An 8,210-nucleotide genomic window follows, 5' to 3' on the forward strand; every position below is an offset into this window, starting at 1 on the left:
AAAAGACACCCCTTTGTAAACCGGTAAGCTTCACTACATATCTTAGAACCCGTCAGTCAGCTACACGCGTGGGAGCAGTTCGCTTGAATATTCAGATTTTCCTCAGCTGGGGTATGGAGTTATGTTTTTGCCTTAATTTTAAACGGCAGATTTTGAACACTGAAAAATATATTTTGCAGGCACATACATAATATTTTGAAAATAAATTAATCTCAAGTGAAAAATGTAATTGTTTGAGCGGATATAAATGTCTTTTGTCCTTAATTAATGTGTCTGCATGTTTGCTATTATCCAGATTAACGTGCCATAATTACTGCTTTCTGCGCAGGTAGAACACCATGTTATTGTTGTTGTTCCTCATTCATTGACTCCATTAGTGATGAATCAATACTTCCGGGATAATGTAACAGGTGATCTAATTGGATACCAAACATCCAATCAGAGCGCACGTGTCCAGATACATTATCCCGCAAGCATTGATTCACAGCTAATGAAGTCAATGAATGAGGAACAACAACAACAACATGGTGAAGCACGACCACGCAGCTAAGTTGTTTTATTAATTTGGTTATTTGAACCTTTATGGGTGACATTTTATGAACATTATGAAGTTATTTGTGTACATTTGTCCACAATGTAAGAAGTGATGTAACTGGAGACCAAACAGCCAATCACAGCGTACATTTGTACATTACTACAAAAGAGACACAATTTACAGTCACTTATGACGTTATAACAGGGCTAATGTTAGCACATGCTAGCTAAAAAATTGTTTATTTGGAAGTGGAATATTTGTAGGCTGAAATGTGAACATTTCTACTGACACATGATATAAATGGTATTTTTTGTAGTTTGTAAGTAAATATTGAAGAGTTCCGACATATCAATTGTTTTACAATTTGGAGTGCAGTCATGTGACTGCCACACTTTCTTTAATTAATTGAGACAAGGTTGGAGACATGTGACAGACGTATCTCTAACAAGCCAAAGTACATTTTTACAAGCATAATAAATAAATATAATGGTCTCACAATACGAAGGTCCTGAGTAGTCCTGAGTTCAATCCCGGGCTCGGGATCTTTCTGTGTGGAGTTTGCATGTTCTCCCTGTGACTGCGTGGGTTCCCTCCGGGTACTCCGGCTTCCTCCCACCGCCAAAGACATGCACCTGGGGATAGGTTGATTGGCAACACTAAATTGGCCCTAGTGTGTGAATGTGAATGTTGTCTGTATATCTGTGTTGGCCCTGCGATGAGGTGGCGACTTGTCTAGGGTGTACCCCGCCTTCCGCCCGAATGCAGCTGAGATAGGCTCCAGCAGCCCCCGCGACCCCAACAGGGACAAGCGGTAGAAAATGGATGGATGGATGGATGGTATAATAAATAACTGTAGCGATCGGAATGAAACTCAATGTAACAGAGTAAAAGTTTATTTTTCACAAAAATACTCAAGTAAAACATAAATTGCATTAAAACTACTCTGAGAGTACAATTTATTTCAAAAAGTTACTTCAGTAAATTTAACAGAATAACTGTAGCGCGTTACTACCCGCCTCCGATGATAACCTTGCATTGTTCAAATGTGCGCGTAATGTCAGCATCTAGCTAACATACCTATGCTATGTCGCTAACATTTGTGTACCCCTCAGTGTTGGCGCTAGGAATTTTCAAAATGGGGTCTCACTTTTTTGTAAGCGTTTTGAAAACAAATGATAAATGTATGCATTATCCTGTTATATCTCACATTCTATATTGTGTTTTGAAAAGAGGTTGTCATAAACGTTACTTAATTCATTAAAAAAATAATACAAAAGAAAGCCAATGTTTATGCTTATATTCAGTTATAAACATTAATTCACTTTCTTCTTTCCTTCTTGGATCTAAGGATAATAATTTATCATTTGACCCAGCAAATATAAATAAAACAAAACACCGGCGGAAAGCGATAATCTGTAAAAAAATAAATAATAACCCGCGTCCAGGAGACGCGCGGACTTATGGAATTTGCCGTCCTCTCTGATTTCAATGCGTAAAAAGACACAAAAACGCAGTTAACGGCAACACTGCCGCTGTTCCTCTCTTTCATGTTACTTTGTTGTATGTAATATACAGTATAGTACAACAACATGGACAAGTGTTAGCATCTGTGAGAAGATAATACTGTATCATCTCTTTTTGACTTGTCAGGTCGGTAGAGCATTCTTCACTCACGCTTTAAGTGAAGGATGAGGCAAAAATACAACCTTACCTACTGTACATGCGAAAAGTGGATAAAGTATGCAATAGCACTTCTTGGAGACACACACACTGTTCGCATTGAAGCTACACACAAAACCACTAGTTCTTAATAGGGCTTCCTAAAGCACTTTCAACACACTATTGTGGCACCTCTGACACTTATTTCGATGGTTAATGTAATATTCCAGCACAATATCATGTTTTATGTTGCTATATATCATATCTGTGTTCCATCGTTTGGCGAGTCCATCACACTGAATCATCCAAAACGAAGCGTCAGGCATCCATAAAAGACTTGACTACTCTGTCTCACTGTCGTCGTCCATTTACTATTTTTCTTCTTCTTCTGCTTCTTGCTGCCACACAGCGGTCTGATCTGGCCTGCGGCGCACGGCTGGCGGGTCCCAGCGGAGATGTCGGCCTAAGCTGGCGGGTCTGAAGTGATTATGTGAGTGCCGTGGTAGAGATTCCTTCAGGGCCGGTGGGAGACCCGAGCACCATTTGTTGACAGTCTCAATGAGAGCCAGGTAGGAGGAGATGATGCAAACACACAATTAAAGGTGCATACCTGGAAATTGTCAGTATTTTAACTTTGAAAGGTAATTTTCTCCGACGTTAACATTGTAATGCTGTACTGTAAATATTCCACCATCTTGTCTTGTAACTAGGGGTGTCAAATTATCGCGTTAATTGCAATTCATGAATTACAGTCATATTACGCAAGATGTTTTTTAAATTATGTTATTTACATTTTTTAATCACTAACGTTACTGTTTCTGTATGCCTGCAAGATGCCTTGCTTTCTTCTTGTGCTTGACTAGAAGCAACAATACTGCCAAGTGGCACCAAGATAACATGTAGCCATAGCAAAAAAAGAAGTCTCACTCTGTCACACGTAACGAAAAAGAACAAAAGTGATGTTGTCCTTACTCACTGTTGTGACGCTGAACACAAAATTTCACAACGCGAAACATCAGAACACGTAACGTCGGAACACGAGACGTCGAATACAAAATGTCGGAATACAAAATGTTAAAACTTGAATAATCATAGCCAGTGTTCAGAATAACAGCGTTATATTACAACGCCATTATAAAATAACAATCTTACTAATGCAGTTACCTTTGCTAGTAACAATTAATGTAATTAATTACTTTTTTGTACGTTATAACACCGTTACCGATAATTTTTGATGTAACGTGGCACCCTACTTTAGATGCGGTTGTATGTCAACAAGACAGCGTTAGAAGCACAGTGAGTTCAAGGCAGAAAGAGACAACATCACACAACAAACACACAACATGTAAGTACACTAAAACACGCATACACACACTCATACACACACACGATGCAATCATGAAACATCGCTCAACTAGATATACCAGATATTTCAATTTTTTTTTTGAAAGTACAGAATAATTACTTGCCCTAGTAATTAAATACATTTTTAGAGAGTAATTACGTTAGTAATTCAAATACTTGTTTAGGAAAGTAACAAAGTAAATACAATTAATTATTTTCAAAATTAATTTGCCTAACACTGGTCGTGGCACAAAAGGTCGTAGAATGAAAGGTGGTAGCATGAAACGTCGGAACATGAAAGGTTCACACACGTACTGAAACAAAATGTCGCAGTACGAAACATTGAAACATAAAAAGGTTGCAGCACAAAACAGCATCGGACGAAACATCGCAGTATAAGACGTTGTAGCACAAAGCATTGTAGCACAAAACTTGGTAGCACAAAACAGCTCCAAACATCATAACATAAAAAAGTTGTAGCACAAAACGTGATAGCACAAGACGTCATAGCACAAAACGCAGCTCGAAATGTCAGAATATTAAAGGTTGTAGCACAAAACGTGATAGCACAAGACGTCATAGCACAAAACGCAGCTCGAAATGTCAGAATATTAAAGGTTGTAGCACAAAACGTCATAGTATGAAACATCGCAGTACGAAACATTGTCGCACGAAATGCCCTAGCACAAAATTTTCATCATGCTCTATTCTATTGATTTCTATTCTATGAATATGATCATAAATAACAATTATTTGACTATTTTACATTCTAAAAAGAAGAGCATTGACGTGGATCCTTCAAGTATATAAAACAAACAAAATTGCTATTTATATTCTTTCAATATGGTAGTAGTGTCACGTCATAGTACAAAACGTTGTAGCATGAAACGTTGTAGCATGAAACATCGTAGCGTGATTTGTGGTAGCACAAAACGTAGCACGAAACACAGCTCGAAACGTCGGAACATGAAAGGTTGTAGCACAAAACACCCAAGGACAAAATGTGGTAGCATAAAACATTGTAGCACAAAAAAATTGAAGCACGAAACACAGCTCGAAATGTCGGAAGATAAAAGGTTGCAGCAAAAAAACAATTTTGCCCGCAACATTCGTCATGCTCTCATGTTTAATGACAATAAAGTGTTGTATTCTATTCTATAATTATGCTCTTGAATAACAAATAGGGTTTTGACAGTAGTAAGATCTCATGGTACGTTTTTACCGTATTAAAGGCCTACTGAAACCCACTACTACCGACCATGCAGTCTGATAGTTTATATATCAATGATGAAATCTTAACATTGCAACACATGCCAAAGGGCCTGGTTAGATTAGTAAAGTGCAATTTTAAATTTCCCGCGAAATATCCTGCTGAAAACGTCTCGGAATGATGACGTTTGCGTGATGATTTACTGTTTTAGTCATTCCCAGCTGAATATCAGGTCCCACCCGCCTCTCACAGCATCTTCCCTATCTGAATCGCTTCCACTGCCCTCTAGTCCTTCACTCTCACTTTCCTCATCCATGAATCTTTCATCCTCGCTCAAATTAATGGGTAAATCGTCGCTTTCTCGGTCCGAATCGCTCTCGCTGCTTGTGGCCATGATTGTAAACAATGTGAAGATTCGAGGAGCTCCACAACCTGTGACGTTACGCTACTTCCGGTACAGGCAAGGCTTTTTTATCAAGCGACCAAAAGTTGTGAACTTTATCGTCGATGTTCTGTACTAAATCCTTTCAGCAAAAATATGGCAATATCCCGAAATGATCAAGTATGACACATAGAATGGATCTGCTATCCCCGTTTAAATAAGAAAATCTAATTTCAGTAGGCCTTTAAGGCCACGGTACGATATTATTGCGGTATGTGTGTGTACCCCGTAACGTTTATGACAACCTTTTTCCAAAACACAATATAGAATGTGAGATATAACAGGATAATGCATACATTTATAATTTGTTTTCAAAACGGTTACAAAAAAGTGGGACCCCAAAAATGTACTGTGGGACCTAATTTTTATGACTATTTTGGAAATTCCTAGCGCCAACACTGATGGAGTATCGATGCGTGCAAAACAGCAGCAGGCGGCTGTGGCCTGCGGGCCGGTTCTAACACTAATCAAATATCATCCCGGGGGCTATAGATAATTAATTTGCGGGCCGTGACTTTGACACAACTGCTGTAGCTGAACACAAACATAACGCTAAAATGTTCTAATCATATTTATTACTACAAACAAGTATTTTTAAGTACAAAAACATGATGCGGGAACATCCACTGTGTCTTTTAACTTTTACTTTTTGAGTCCTCTATGGTGGACATTTTTAAATCAGTTTGTAAAACGCAGTTCATCAGAAAAGTTAACTCACATTTTAACTTCAAATAATTTAAATACCTCACAAATTGACGTTTAACTTCGCTGGCTTCATCTTCTCCGAGTGACAGCAGGTTGTTAAGTAGCTTCCGTGTGAAGCAGGTGATTTCCCTCAGCACGCTGCGCCATGACCGAGTCTGTTTTGGCTTGGAACACTCCAGACGCGTTGTTACCTCCGCCACAGAGGTTATGTTTTTGTCCGTGTGTTAGCAACAGAACTCAAACAGTTATTTTAAAAAAATAAAAATAAAAATGAAAAAAATTAAAAATCCTCTTATCGACTACGAAGTGTAAGGTACTTCACTTCCTGCTCCTCCCCGCTCTCCTTTACGGCGCTCGGCGCTCCCACGTTGAGTCCCGCGCTGCGCAAGGGATTCTGGGAGATGTAGTTTATAATCAGACTCGCAAACAGCAAAAGCGCCAGATTGAAACTACACCCATTAAGTTTTCGTTTGACACGGTCACGGCATCATTGCGACGACTTCGAAACTATAATCCTGCGGTATCTACAAAACCGTTTCAATAATCAACTATTTTATTCTAAAAAGAACAAGTATATAAAACAAACAATATTGTTATTGCACATAATAAACCTATCAATTACACAAGGCCAAGTACCAAAAGATTTTAAGATAGCAAGAGTAACTCCCCTCTTTAAAAAAGGAAGCAAATTGGAACCTGGCAACTACCGACCTGTTTCTATTCTCAGCTCCATTTCGAAAGTAATGGAGAAAATAGTTTATGAACAGGTCGATAGTTACCTTGCCACTAATAAACTCATGTACACATTCCAATCCGGCTTCAGAACTAACCACTCCACTGACACATGCCTTCTCTATCTGACCGACCACATCAAACATGAGGTGGACGCGGGCAAATACTGCGGCATGGTCATGCTGGACCTTCAGAAGGCCTTTGACACCGTTAACCACGCTATACTGTTGGATAAGCTCAGAGCAATCGGATTTAACAAAACCTCTTGGACTGTTCCTAATATACATAAACGACATGTCATCGGCATGCGACTGTGAATTGTTTTTGTTTGCGGATGACTCTGCCTTGCTGGTATCCGGCAAGGACAAGTCACAGGTGGAGAAAATCCTCAGTGCTGAGCCCTGTAGAACTTGCACCTGGCTCGCTGACAACAAGCTATCCATCCACTTGGGTAAAACAGAATCCATCCTGTTTGGGTCCCACATCAAACTTAAGAGAGTCAATGACTTCACCATAAAAGTAGGTGACAGTGTCATCACCAGGAAAGATGAGGTCACCTACCTAGGTTCCATTCTAGAGGCTAACCTTTCCTGTGATAAAATGGCAACCAAGGTAATCAAAAAGGTTAACCAACGAACGAGATTTCTCTACAGAATTTCCTCTCTGGTCAACAAAAGCACCTTGAGGATTCTGGCGGGAACTCTCGTTCAACCCTTTTTCGATTACGCATGCACCTCCTGGTACCCTAGCACCTCCAAAACCCTCAAATCTAAACTCCAAACATCTCAGAACAAGCTAGTCAGGTTACTTCTAGACCTCCACCCCAGATCCCACCTCACTCCTACCCACTTCTCTAAAGTGGGCTGGCTCAAGGTGGAGGACAGAGTTAAACAACTTGCACTGAGCCCAGTCTATAAAATCCGCTACACCTCCCTGATACCGAAGTACATGTCAAACTACTTCCTTAACGTAAATGACCGCCATAACCACAACACCAGGGGGTGCTCCACTAACCACGTTAAACCCAGATTCCGAACTAACAAAGGTCTTAACTCATTCTCTTTCTATGCCACATCAATGTGGAATGCGCTCCCAACAGGTATAAAAGAAAGGGCATCTCTATCCTCCTTCAAAACCGCAATAAAAGTTCACCTCCAGGCAGCTACAACCCTAAACTAACACCCTCCCCGGATTGCTAATAATCAAATGTAAACAATCAAATGCAGATACTTTTTCTTTTTCTTATGCCTTCTGATCTCTCTCTCTCTCTCTCTCTCTATGTCCACTACTTGATGTCCATATCCCCCCCTCCCTCCACACCCCTGATTGTAAATAATGTAAATAATTTAATGTGATTATCTTGTGTGATGACTGTATTATGATGATAGTATATATGATAGTATATATCTGTATCATGAATCAATTTAAGTGGACCCCGACTTAAACAAGTTGAAAAACTTATTCGGGTGTTACCATTTAGTGGTCAATTGTACGGAATATGTACTTCACTGTGCAACCTACTAATAAAAGTCTCAATCAATCAATCAATCAATTAATATTCTTTAAATATGGCAGTAGTGTGA

General features: G+C 39.4%; 1 long non-coding RNA gene across 3 annotated transcripts in view; it reads right to left on the reverse strand.

Moving 5' to 3' along the window:
- LOC133651470 (uncharacterized) overlaps positions 1 to 6,348 on the reverse strand; it is a 95,477-nt gene extending 89,129 nt beyond the window's left edge. For all 3 annotated transcript variants that reach the window (XR_009826419.1, XR_009826418.1, XR_009826417.1), the window contains exon 1: positions 5,935 to 6,348. This is a non-coding gene — a long non-coding RNA (uncharacterized LOC133651470). The remainder of the gene's footprint in view (positions 1 to 5,934) is intronic.
- Between the last annotated feature and the right edge of the window lie 1,862 nt (positions 6,349 to 8,210).

Source organism: Entelurus aequoreus, linkage group LG06 (assembly GCF_033978785.1).
Source record: "Entelurus aequoreus isolate RoL-2023_Sb linkage group LG06, RoL_Eaeq_v1.1, whole genome shotgun sequence".
NCBI classification, from domain to species: Eukaryota; Metazoa; Chordata; class Actinopteri; order Syngnathiformes; family Syngnathidae; genus Entelurus; species Entelurus aequoreus.